The 14,000-nt window shown below is 36.1% G+C and overlaps 1 pseudogene; it reads left to right on the plus strand.

The window, feature by feature from the left end:
- The window catches only part of LOC149563967 (uncharacterized), a 254,586-nt pseudogene extending 241,198 nt beyond the window's left edge, over positions 1-13,388 (plus strand).
- The last annotated feature ends 612 nt before the right edge of the window (positions 13,389-14,000 follow it).

The following is a 14,000-nucleotide window of genomic DNA, read 5'->3' on the forward strand; positions in this document are numbered from 1 at the left end:
TTCAAGTATGACTTCACCATCTTGGATTCACATTTATCTAACCTTTTCACCCATTTTGTCTTCACAAGGTTTCCCTCTTCATGATCATGCCATCTTTCATGCAATTCATAAATCAGGTGCAGTGTCTAAACCCAACAATTACTGGAGTATCATGGTTTGCCACACCTCCAAACTCTATGCCACATTTCTCCACAACATTCTTTCCTAAGAATTGGATCAATATAGTATTTGTGATAGAGGGAAGGACATTTTTAGGCTAGATTATTATACTTACAACCACATACTAAGTCCTTAGTCTACTATTGAGGAGACTCGACATCTCTTCTTGAAGGTCTTTTGCTTCTTCGTGGATTTATGATAAGTGTTTGATTATATTTCGAGGATGGCCTTGTTTCAGAGACTTTATAAGGTTGTTTTGAGACACCTTACGACCTCTACGGAGCTTCCCAACTTCATTAGGAGCATCATTAGCATTAACAGGAATGCTCCTATCTCCTACTTTATTTGATATCTAAATTTATGTGTTGGAGAGGTGTTTGCAAGAGCATTCTAAGGTAAATGACAATTGCTTGATTCCCCATGTCCTTATATCCATCTTTCCTTTTGCTGATGATTTGGTTCTATTGGTGTCCTCTTTGGAGGGTTTACAAAGACAACTTGCTGGCCTTGTGGCTTTTTGTGATCTTTTGTTGACAGTGCATTTAGGAGGATGAAGTGATTGTCTTCAATCATCTCAAGAACCCCCCACCTAAATTTTTTCTATAGCGAGGTGGAAGGGGAAATCTCCCCATCATACTCATACCTAGGGTTTAAGTTCTTTAGTCCTTGACTTGGGCTCTAAGAAACCCTCTTACCACATATCAACAAGGGTTATGGTTTTTTGGCCCTTCTTGAGAGACAATGTTTCTAGCATCACTTCCAAGACACATTTTCCATACTAACACTTAAGGACCCTTGGATTAGATGTACAGTTCTCTATGGTGTGATGTTATGGGGCCTTCTTTCTTGGATTTTGATTTGGCTTCTTCTGAACAAGTTCAAATTTTCTACGAATGGTTCTATATGGCCCAATGCTTTGGGGCCTTCTTTCTTTGATTTTGATTGGGCTTGTTTTGAACAGATTCAAATTTTCTTTCTTAGTCAAATTATTAGATGTAGGCAGTCCATTCCTCATCATATTATCCTTGGTTAGTTGGGGCCCCACCCATTTAGACTTGGACCAATTTTGACCTTATTTAGTTCTTATATTACATGAATGGTTTCTCTAACACTAGTGTGGGGTGCTATAGGTATTCCTACCTTGCTTACTTCTTTTCTAAGTTAATTGTATCTTTTGCTACTTTGGCTTGGGCTTGTTGTTCATTTGATAGGGCCTCAACCCTCTTGGGTTCCATATGGATTGAGATGGATTGTCTCCCTCCCTTTTAGTACTCTCTTGATGACACTCACTTTCTTCTCCTATGTAGATAAGAAGTGAAATAGTGCATTGAGAAAAACATCCATGAGCAATTCATTTACATTACTTGGGTCAATCTCCATGGGGGTCTTCATGCAAAAATAATGTTTTATGTTGAGTATTATTTGGAGTTGAAGAATAGATTGATTTCCCATGCCTGTTACTTATCCCACCATTGGGCACATGCCTTGTGGATCCTCTTGGTTTATTCTAGGCGAGGTCTCATCATCTTCACATTGAGCCTGGTTGGATAGAGAGTATAGGATATGCCACTTATGCAACATGGACGAGTTTGAATTTGAGGAGCACTTTGTTTTCTATTGCCCTATATACTATGAGATCACATGTAGATTTTTACTATCCTTTAAGGGGGAAGTTTAACCCCTCCACAATCTCTTGATTCACTTGTTAGAGGTGCTTTGATGTTTACACCCAAAAGGCCACTAGGCTCTAGATCACTCATTTCATCATCAAAACCAACATCATGCCACTATGCAACCCAGTTAGCATATCACCTCCTCCGAGGTTCACTTAGGGTGTGGTTCTAAGACTACTTAGCCATCACCCTTCTAGCCATTCTTGGTTTGTGAACCCCCAAATGGGTTCTTGCTTGTAGCAATCCTCTTCTTCTTCCTCGTCCTCTCCTATGAAGCATAGGAAGTTTTTTGAACTCCCCTTGCTTGTTCCTCGAATTATCCTTCTATTTTGGGGTTTTTTCTGGCAATTGAAATCTTGTAGTGGGAGCTTGGGTTCTCCCTATTGGAATTTCCCTCCCCCTTTGACTTTTTTCTTTCTCTCTCTATCTCTCTTTGACCATGCTTGGGGCTTGTTTTTTTTTTTCTATTGCTCTTTTTCAAAATATTGTTTGGTGTCCCTTCTTTGAGCTAGCCCCTTTGTCTTGTTATTAGCAGTCCCTTGGACCTATTTTGTGGTCTTCTCTTGGACATTAATATATTTATCTTATCTTATCTAGAATTGATTTAGTCCCTTAATGAGATAGCTGCTTCGAACTTAGGACATCCACTCCTCCAGTCCAATCCAAATTGACATTTCAAATTCAGCATCAAAACTAGGTTATCTTTGATTCATTTTCACCTTGTGCTAGTGCCTAGGTGGAAAAGTAGGCAGAGAAGGCCTTACATTGATAATTCTTGTGTTTTGATGTACATTGCCTCCATGAACTTAGTTTTCCCCTTGATGATTATTACTTCTGTGATTACCTTCATTGTTTCCTACTTTATAACCTCCCTTTTGCACCAACATTTATCTACATTTATTGAGCCATCATGTTTGGTAGTAGATTCGTACATTAATTTTGTTGTTGTATGCTTTGTTCTACAACTTCTTTCCCTCTAATGAATGTGTCCAAAAAAATTACAAACCTCTCTTAACTATTTGCAATAGATCAGGATTAGCCATTGGAGCCAGTCTTTAGGAGAACTAGAGTTGGTGTGGCCCCTACTATTCTATGGGCAGGCGATTCATTTCATATCAGCAATTAGAATTCTCTATAGTTGTTGTCAACAACTATATAGAGTTCATTTAGCATGGATGGAGGTGCAAAAACCTGGGCTTCAAAGAGGCATTGTCGGGCCCCTAAAATATATTATTGTGGGGATACAATGCAAGTGTGAGTGGGTGGTTGTGGAGGTGCATTGTATCTCTTACATATTCTATTTTTTCAAATCTCTTTATATTTTGCAGTTAAAAAAATCTATGGTTGCTACATCATCAAAGATCAAACGTAGATGCTTTCATGGTAATGAAGTAGGCTCCTTTGAGAGTCTGAGGTATAGAATTTTTTTTGTTTTGATATTTGTTTGGAATTATAATTTCATATTCAATGAGTTCTTTATACATTTGACAATAATTTATTTACCTTAGAGTGTTATTTCATTAAGTTACAATTTGTGCTTATACTTATAATTGATGTTACTTGTGTATGTGATCAGATTAGCTTCTATTTGATGATGTTATTGTCTTTAAGATGTATTTAATAACAAGTGCATGAAGCAAGTTCTAGATCCTTTAAAAAATCTCTAAATCTCTTGGGTTTTTCACTTTGCCAAGTCTATGTCAATTTTTTCATTCGAGTCTCCAGTTCCAAAAGGAGTCACTCTTGCCAAGTCCATGACTTGTAACTTTTCCTTAAGCTACTCAAATCACCTTATCATTTATAATTAATCCTTAAATCACATAACCTGTAGTATAGAACTCATAACCTATAATAATGATGGAGTTAGAATATCACCATAAGAAAACCCCACAAGAAAAATCTTTATGCTAGTCCCCACAAATATAATATATACTGGACTGGAATCCTGATCAATGATCCATTGAAGAGATATAGCTACTAGAGAACCATATGCACTCATGCCAACTATATCAACAATAGGTGTAGCCATGTCAAAAGTTGTGGACACAAGAACATTACCAACTGTCACAACAAAAAATTGAATCTTTATAGATGGTGAAAACTGAGTCCAACTCCATTTAGGTGAGTGATCAACCTCAAAAAAATGGATTGTCATAAGAGAATGTTGCATCCATGTTGAACATAGGATTGTCCATGAAGTGAATATCAACACTTTGTTGATCAATAGTATAACATGACTTTGTCACTATACCACTCACCTCATCAACAGTAACAAGTATAAATCATCAAAGCACACATCTACAGCCACATGCATACTACTAAAATCCTTGTTGGATGGCTCAATCGACATCGAAGTGGTTGTTGATATTATAGTATCCTCGCATGCTCCTACTCCTACTATCGTTTCATTACCATAAAATACATGACCTAGGAAACTCATGCCAACAACTACATCTGACTTAACCTGACATGAATTATCATCACATTCTGCTCTTTGCAAAAATGATAGCATGCCTTGCTAAAATATCAGACTTGAAATTAGTTAGGTCATTCGTTTGTGATTTTGATTCATCTCATTCTCTAGCACATCCAACTATTTCATAATACCCTGTATCTCAGAATCTCCATCCCTTGGTAGAGTATGCCCTCTATAGGTATAATGAATACCAAACCTTCTATCACCATCCATAATGCTGAAAACCAAGTCCTCTACTTGTGGGGTAAAAAAAAAGTGATGAGTACTCAGAATGCAATGCCAATAAAAACTCCCAATCTCATCATCATCAAACTGGGAATTATAAGTTGACTCCAAGTTCTGACTTTGAACTATTGGTCGAGCAGGATCCTAGGCAACCCTCTCAGCAAACCCAAACACCAAATCCCTATTGGGAAGAATTTTAGCCAAGGTCTCTACAATCTTCCTCACCAATCATCATATAGCACGAGAGCCCCGAATGAGAGTACCCTCAAATATACTATATGAAACCTCCTACAAATCTGAGCTTTCAAGACAATACTCCATGAATTACTCAGTATAATAGAAATTATATGTAGAAGCATCAATTTTCTCCCCCGCAATCCACTGCTGATCCCTCAGAAAATGTGACATTGTCAACTATTCAATGCTACCACCTATATGAAAAGAAGAAATAGATTCACTTGCAATAGAAGGAAGCAAATAACTATGAGAGCCCATCTCCATTGATGCTGTCACCTCCTTTGTACATACTACACTCATATCCTAGACAAATGTATTCACCACATCATCACGTCCCTCATCCTCAACCGTAGCAAACTCACCACCAACCACAATATGTAATTAAATAGGGTCTAGGGCTGGTGTCAACTATACCCCTTCTAACTCCATGGTAACCTTATCCAACTATAACTGTGACTCTTGAAGAGCCAACTGAGTATACTAAAGAGAGTCCACAGTCACCTCAAGCTCCTGGGTGAGCTCAGCGACCTCCTTCTCTTTCCCTAACATCTCGTAGTAGGTGCTACCCCACTCCAACAAGTACTCCCTATCAGTACTTAACTGAGAGTAACTATGCTTCAAGATCTTAACAGCCTTTTGAAGCACATGAACCTCTGCTAGAGAAAGAGTACTATCACCATGCTCATCAAACATAGGAGCACCCAACCAGATGTAGCTAACATTTGATGGATAACATCATAATGCTCAAGAGCTAAAGAAATGTTATGATCACTCACCTTTAGCTGACAAGTCACATGATGCCTCTGTAATCCCTAACTCCTATGCAACCTCTCTATGTCAATAACTACATTGAGATAGGAAATTGAATTAGAACTCTCGACCACAAGATTACTCATACGTGTACTATCTTCCTCGCACAATTCTGCATCTGATATACAACTGCCATGTAGTTAAGCCAACTCCTCATCTAAAGAAATGAAAGTCCTTATCGTATGAATCTCCTCACATGTCTTAGCTTCCACCTCAATAGTAAGATCCTATAAGCATCGATCCTGGTAGCCATCCCAAACCTCCTCAAAGTCATCACCCAATATCTAACAAGGGGAGTCATCCCTAGTATATCTCATAGCATCATCAAGTGGATCATCAGACGTGTCCATACTATTAGCATGGACATCTCCTAACAAAGCCTAAACTGTGGACTACTGACTTTGCACACATGACTTAATGCTAGACTGCAAATCAATATACTAGAGTACAAACCCACATCTATTGACTCTAGTGAAACACCCAAATCACCAACATCATAGTTGGGTGACTCTATACGTGTCTCTGTCCCACTTGAGGAAGCAACTGTCTCTTGCACTGTAGCAACACCATGAGATCTCACATACAAATCTCCAATAATAATCATGTTCTTGAGAGAGCCAAAAGTATCAGTGATAACAACTGCATCAATTATCTTTGCACTAACTATACCAATAGCTGTGGGAACTTTAGCCTGCTGAAGCTTGGTGCCGCTATCCTTTGCTGCCATTGACACAACCACATGTCCCTACGAAATAAGTCCATCGTCAACACTGCAGATAGGACTAACATGTGCTATACTAAATATAGGTACATTTTCATCAGGGACTCCTATCAGGGAAAACTCAAGCTTCCTTCCTTGCAACCTCGATGTTGGTCTTCCAAAGGTGGAAATCATATACCTTGCCCTTTCAATTCTCTCTGGATTCGACAAGCTCTCTGTCAATCTTTGTTGATGAAGCTCAAGTTTCTCCATACTCTCCTACAAAGCATTCATCTTTGCGCTAACCTTCTCATTACTCCACCCACTTCTAGAACTGTCAGTCCTCCTATGTATGTCCATGGGTAGAAAATGCTAGACTGCTGGTCACTTCAAATGCAACAACAAATCTGACAATAATTAATATTTTCCTACCCCACAAGACGGTGGGAAATTGCCTTCATAGCACTGTAATAACCCCAACTGGTTATAACTTTGTCAAACATCAAATTCATCTCTAATTCAGTTGTTTGACATTTCATCAAACACTTTTCAAGCAAGTTCTGATACCAATGTAATATCCCTTGTGCAAACTAACCGATTTTAGCTAAAGGAATATTGTCAAACACTTGTATGTTGCTTTTCTCTTTTCTAATTTTTTGTGTGTTTCAGATTGTTTGATATAATTTGAATGTTGCTAAGATAGAATATTCGCAACTGATATTAAAATACATCTTACAATGAACTAATATGCAAGTGTAGTTCTTTTTGGTATTTTTAGTGCATATACATGAAAACTAGATATGGAATGCATACCTGCAACCAATTGACATTTTGAGAAACAATTGGCATACAACTATTATGCTGATCATATATGCTATTAGATGGACATTTCATCAAACAAATGGTACGCAACATATATCTCCTTTATTGAATTCATTCCTATGTACAATGTTGCTATCAATTTGCCAAGACAAATGAGCTTACAATAATGACTACAACAATGCCAAACCTAATTTTGGTTATCACTTACAACAAAAAAATTATATGCCTAAGATTACAATGCTAACTACTAATAGTTGCAAGAGGAACCTGATAATATTGATGCCCAAGGATGGCGATGAAAGTTGCAATCAGAATCAAGCATAAATACTGTAGCCCAACACTATTCACACGCACTGTAGTAGCAAGGAAAAAATGATTATTAATGGCTGCCAAAGATGAATCTTCAGGTCTGCACTTGATAGTCTTTCAATATTCTTCAAACCCTTTGGTTATTCCTTAACTTTAAGCACAAATAGAACTCTAGAATGAAGCTCTCTTGAATGCCAAATTCAGTGGATATTTCACCACCTCAATTGGTTGCAACACTAAAGAATTGATGCTCCCCAATGGCTACTTGAAATCAGAAACCCTTAGTTTCTTCTCCCAAGTTCATATCAAATGCAATTGACAATAATCGAATGCCTAATGATGAAGCTCTTGCCTCTATTTATCCTTTTCCTTCACCCTTCTAGAAGGAAATAAAATATTATTTAATTGCACTCTCTAGAAGGTTCCCCCTTTCTAATACAATAAATAGTTGTGCTTCTACAAAATGTACTCTCTAGAAGCTTCCCTCTTTCCAATACAATAATTAGTTTTGCTTCTAGAAAATTAAATTAATTAGATATAAAGTCACCTTTAGATTTATTTATTTATTGACTTTATTTTAATTTATTTCTACTTATTTCTCCACCTAGCCTTTGCAGAACGAAAAACTAAGAACTCCATTGAGGGTCTAAAAGATGGGGAACATTATAGTCACTTACAACCTCCTCAATGGAAATATTTTGCAAGCCTAATGTGTGGCTTCCCACATAAATATGGACCATAACAACATGAAATATGATATATTTCTATATGCAAGGCATACTCAACACAACACCCTCCCAACATAATGGCCACATTGTAGGTTTTTCACTTTTCTAAAATCTTCTTGATGGGCGTACTACATGTGCCATTGATGCATCTAGAATGTGCTTGATCTGAACTTTTCAAAGGGAACATTCAAATTAGTTGGGAGTTAAAAAAACAAAAAAATGCTCCCTATCTCTCTCTATCCATCTATATATATTGTTGAAGTTTGTAGCTGCGATAGAGATCTTTATCTCTGATAAAACTATGTTTGTTATGATTGTTATGGTCATCTTCACTTGAAAGAGATATTTGGGATTATATTTAAGTTAAACATTATGCAAAAGACATGTGTCATATGACATGCGAAGAGGCATGCGTATGAAAATGTGAAGTGTTGAATATGTGGAAGAAGGGTCTTAATTTTGGGAATCAAATAGATCTTTGCATGTAAGATGAAGAGTCTTATGCAGTCTATTTAAATGATTGCTTGTTATATTGTAATTGAATCAAGTGAAAGATTTGTACTAATATTTTTCTGGTGTGGTTGGATTTTTCCCTTCAAATGGAAGGGTTTTCCTAGGATAAATATTCTAAGTCTTTTGTTTATTGTTTGTACTCTTCTTTGTTGTCGTTTATCTAATATTTGGGCAAAAACATCAACATGGTATCAGAGCCTAGTTTAGATAACAATTATGGAAGTTTCTTTTTCACAAGCTCATGTATATTTTGAGGTTTACATAGGTTTTTTTAGGGTGCAGGGTGAAGCAGTTGTAGAGGGCATTTCACAATGCCAAAGTGATGTGATTGTGCTTGTTTGTAATGATATCAAAGAGCACCATTGGAGTAGGGAAGTTTGGGAAACAAGCCAAGATCTTGTCAAGATTTGTGAAGCATCTCTTCTATTACTGCAGGCTTCACAGTATTGACATTTTCTACAACATGACACATATGGCCTCAAAAGTATCAAGTTTTTGGGTGAAGTTGTCCTTGATCCAGAAGTTGATGTTGTTGTTTCCTGAGGTGGAGTTCATCTAGTGGATAGTCTATGATGCTATGTTCATTGACATGGTTTTTGAGCCCCCTTGCGAGAGCTTCAAGGAACTTTTTTTTTTTTTTAATGCATGGGTGGGAAGAGTTTGTTTACAATTACTTGGGTTGGGCTATATACTGGTTTATTTCTACAAAGGATTTTTTCAGTGGTTGTTGTATACTAGCTCATTTCTACTTTGATTGCCCAAAGTTTAAAGATGACAATCGATTGGCCATTGTTTACCTTCTTATTACTCGATCATTTTTTTTATGATGAAGATTGGGTAGAGTATGTAGTAGCTTTAACACCAATTCAAGATTTGTCTTGGAGCTTATGCAGATTGTTTGGAAGTAGAAGAAGCCAATAGCTTCTTATCCATCACCATGTGAACTTGCAGAGAGTCTTCCACTGATACAAGTGTCATCAAATAACACAACTCGATATTGAGTTTTGCAGGTTGAAGTCATGGAAAATGGGAACTTACCATACGATTGGGCATTTTCGCGTTGTCTTGTTTTTGCATGTCAATTCAAGAGCGGAGTTATATCTCTCATTCTTTTCTTTGGTCTCTTTTGTAATTGTGAAATCCTTGATGAAATGGCATCACCTATTTCTTATTGTGGTAGTCATGTTGAGTTGTATGGCCACTCTGTATTCTTATTGGATGTATTTCAGTTTTATTATTATTTTTTCAGGCCAATGTAAAGAGCATTATTGTTGATATAATACAAGAACTAGAATGTCAAAAGGAGCTCAAGAATTATTGAAAATTCATGTAATTTTTATGAGAATCATGAGTAAGTCTTGAGACTAGATGTCTTGGCGAAGTGTTTGTCAAAAAATTCTCGTCGCTGCTAGAGAACAATTATGGCAACCTATTTTCTTCATTGGATGGGATTGGAACCTACCCGGGGATTATAAGTTGCTGCGATCATTATGTGGATATTGTATATGCTGGTGAGACCACACTTCTAAATATTTTTTCACTGCCTAACACCCATCTCTTAAATCAATGTATCCCATCTTATGGATATCTTCTCATTTTAACTTCCAACCAAGCTGGGCAAACTCTGATCTGCTACTTTTTGCATCTATTGATTGATTAAGTAGTTGGGTTTACAGCAATAGATGTAATCTTGTATTCGTTGACACCGGTTATTGGGTGTGTTTGTAATAATTTGATCACAATTTTTTATCCTAGTGTGGGGATCCACTTATGTCTCAATATGGAAGGTAAAGGGGTTTTGAAGTTATTCTTGGGAAGCTTGGCCTTAAAGGTATTGATATTCGGCCATGGAGGCCTCAAATGTCCAAGGGACTGTGTCAATTATTGTTCTGTGCATCTAAAAGTTGTAATTGTGGATGTTGCAAAAGCATTTAGTTGTCAAGTTCAAGTGTGAGCAAGGCCACAAACAAGCAGGTTTAGGAGCTTGATTGGAATACTTGTGGCAGAATCTGTGATATGGTCAAAGCCTCTAAACTTACTGGCTAGGATGTAGTCCAAGCTATCAAGAAGCATTTCACAGTCAGAATCTTGTATGAGTAGATATCTGTGTGTGTGTGTGTGTGTGTGTGTTGAGATTAGATCTCAACGAGATAATATTTATTATTATATCTCTTAACAAGTGATTTATTTTACCATTGATAAGTTGATGTCAATTTGATCTATATTGGTTGTAGGATGCAACAACATTGATCTTTAGAGAGAGACTATTCAGCTTCAAAGGGAGATTATGTGACAAAGGGAGATGTCCAATCCTTTGCAAGTTTATGCAATAGTAAGCAATCTTATTGTGATAATATTAAAATTGTCACTTCTGAGAGAGAAACACTATTATTAAAGTTATCCTTGTTGAGAGGGAGTCACTGTTATCAAATTCTTCCTATTGGGAGGGAGTCTTTGTTATTAATGTTGTCCTTGTTGAGTCTTTGTTATCTTTCTGAGAGGGAGACTTTGTTATTAAATGTTGTCCCTGCTAAGAGGGAAACATTGTTATTAAAGTTGTCCCTACTAAGAGGGATCTCTTTTAAGAGAAAACCTCAGTTATTAATGCATTAATGCATTCTTCTCTGGGAGAAGTTTGCGGTGAAAGTCCTTGTTCCATCCTCTACGAGGTAAGGTGGACCACCCTCTACAAGTAGGCATGGTGGATATGCATTCTTCTCTAGGAAAAGTCTAAGGTGAAAGTCCTTATTCCATCCTTTGCGAGTAGGTATGCTGGATCACCTTCTATGAGTAGGCATGGTTGAAATGTATCCTTCTTTGGGAGAAGTTTTGAAATAAATGACTTTGTTCTATCCTTTGCAAGGAGGCATGGTGAAAGTCAATAGAGTGACTCCATTTTATGTGCTTATAAAGTAACTATGGTAGATTATGTTATGGTGAGATAACATATGTGAATTTATCATTTTTTTGCAGCTATGTGTGCATTCCTCAGTAAAAGATCTCTCTTGCTAAGAGGGACTGTTGAAGTTTGTAGCTGCGATAGATATCTTTATCTCTAATAAAAATATGTTTGTTATGATAGTTATGGTCATTTTCAGCTGAAAGAGATATTTGTGATTATATTTAAGTTAATGTTAAGCAAAAGACATGTGTCATACGTCATGTGAAGAGATGTGTATAAAAGCGTGAAGTGTTGAATATGTGGAAATTTGAAGGGTCTTATATTTGGGACTCAAAGAGACCTTTGCATGTAAGATGAAGAATCTTATGAAATCTATTTATATGATTGCTTGGTATATTGTAATTGAATCAATTGAAAGCTTTGTACTGAATTTTTTATTATTATGACAATAAAGGATATTTTGCTGGTGTGGCTGGGTTTTTCCCTTCAAATGGAAAGGTTTCCCAGTGTAAATATTCTGAGTCTTTTGTATATTGTTTGAACTCTTCTTTGTTGTTGTTTATCTAATATCTGAGAAAAAAATCAACATAAATATGTATACGTACATATATTATATATATATGTATATATGTATTTATACATACATAAATGTATATGTGATATATATTAATATACACATATATGTATATATATATATTTGTGTATATACATATATGTGTGTGTACACACACATATAGGTTGTACCAATACTAGGATTGGGAAAAGGGTTGAACCCTTGTTCCTATACTTGCACCTTGGTAACATAAAATAACAACTTTGAAATTAGTCTGAATATAACAATTAAGTTTTTTAACTCCTAATCATCTCAATTTGATCTACAATATGACATTGGTTCTTCTAGCCTGACCCTTGATAGAAATGCATGACAGTTTATTACAACTCTTGGACTTCTGTCCTTTTCCTACATGGTGATCTATCGGGTATTTAAGTTTCATGGTTTACTCAATAGCTTTGTTGTCTTTTTATTAGTTTTTTTATGTTTGGTTATACTAGCTTCCCTGTATCCCTGTACATCTGTACTGCAGTTGTATGTACGTTCAAGTCCATTGACCTAATTTAGTCATTTGAGGATATTAATGGTTGACATAATATATTACCTTCTGTTCTATTCCACAGCTGTATTTAATTTGTCCTTTTGGCTAAATTGTCTTGTTAAATGATTTTGTCAACTGACTGAAAACAATTGTGGTGCATTTTATGTGCATGTAGTTTCTAGTTGACTGCTTCGGTTAACTGTGGATTTTAGTTTAATTTTTTCTTTACCCTCTCCCTCATTTTATTTAGCCGTATGGCATAATGAAAAATATTTAGCAGCAATTTTAATTTTGAGCCATAACATTTCATAGGTTTGTCCTTGTACAACCTCGCATCTTTATGCAGATTACTTTTATTGGTTATATGCATGATATCCATAAATTCTATATGTACACATGTTTTGGTTTACTCACATGTTTTGTAAAAAAAATTCTATTGTCAATTTATTTTCATAATACTACTTCAAGGGATGCATTTTTCTGAAGAAATGCACGACTCCAACTATCTAGTTCTATGAACTCAAGACCTGTATTGATTTTGTAAATATGTTTGACTTGTTGAAGGGTAAACTTATGTTCTTTTTTTTTTCTCTTTTGTAGGCTGCTGTGACAGATATCCAACTCTTTCCAAGCGGTTTTCTTACTTGTGGTGGAGATGGTGCCGTTAAGATATTTCAGCACACAAATGAAATATCTTATAAACAACCGTAGGCACTCCATGCATAGGCAGTTGACAGAAGTCTGTATTATTTACCTCAAGAGCCTCAATGCAAGTCATAGAGAAGAATATTAGTTAGTTCAAAGACAAGGTTCCCTTTGTTTCAAATATATTGCTTGAATCAAAGGTGACGGAAAGTTGCTGCAATTGAGCTAGTGTAAGGTCAAATGCCTTCTCATTACAGGTTTTTTGAATGTTGTACGCATTTTCTAGTGGCCCAGGTTAAGCTTTTCTGCTTAAAAGATAATTTTTTATTTTGATAATCATGGACAATTAGGAATGCTATCTCTTCTATGGCGTGAGTAGGAAGTTGCATCTTTCTAGTGCCAGTTTTGATGTAATATATTCCTTACGTAACGTTTCAGTATTTTGTTTGCCAGAAAAATGAAAACCAAGATAAGACATATTAATCAATGTGTTACATGTATGTATGGACTAGAGTTGTATTTTTAATGAAAACAGAAGATCATGAAGGTTTCACGTATAACAAGATTGCCAAATTAAAAAATCACCGTTAATAATCACACCATCACTAATGATTTTTACGTCATAGATTTGGAAGAGACTATGCAATGCTAGTGACCCAATTGATGTCATTTATTGGAAAATAAGCTCAAAACTTCCTATGGAGTTT

The sequence above is a fragment of the Cupressus sempervirens genome, chromosome 4 (assembly GCF_028749045.1).
Source record: "Cupressus sempervirens isolate cs-2001-9-10 chromosome 4, ASM2874904v1, whole genome shotgun sequence".
NCBI lineage: Eukaryota > Viridiplantae > Streptophyta > Pinopsida > Cupressales > Cupressaceae > Cupressus > Cupressus sempervirens.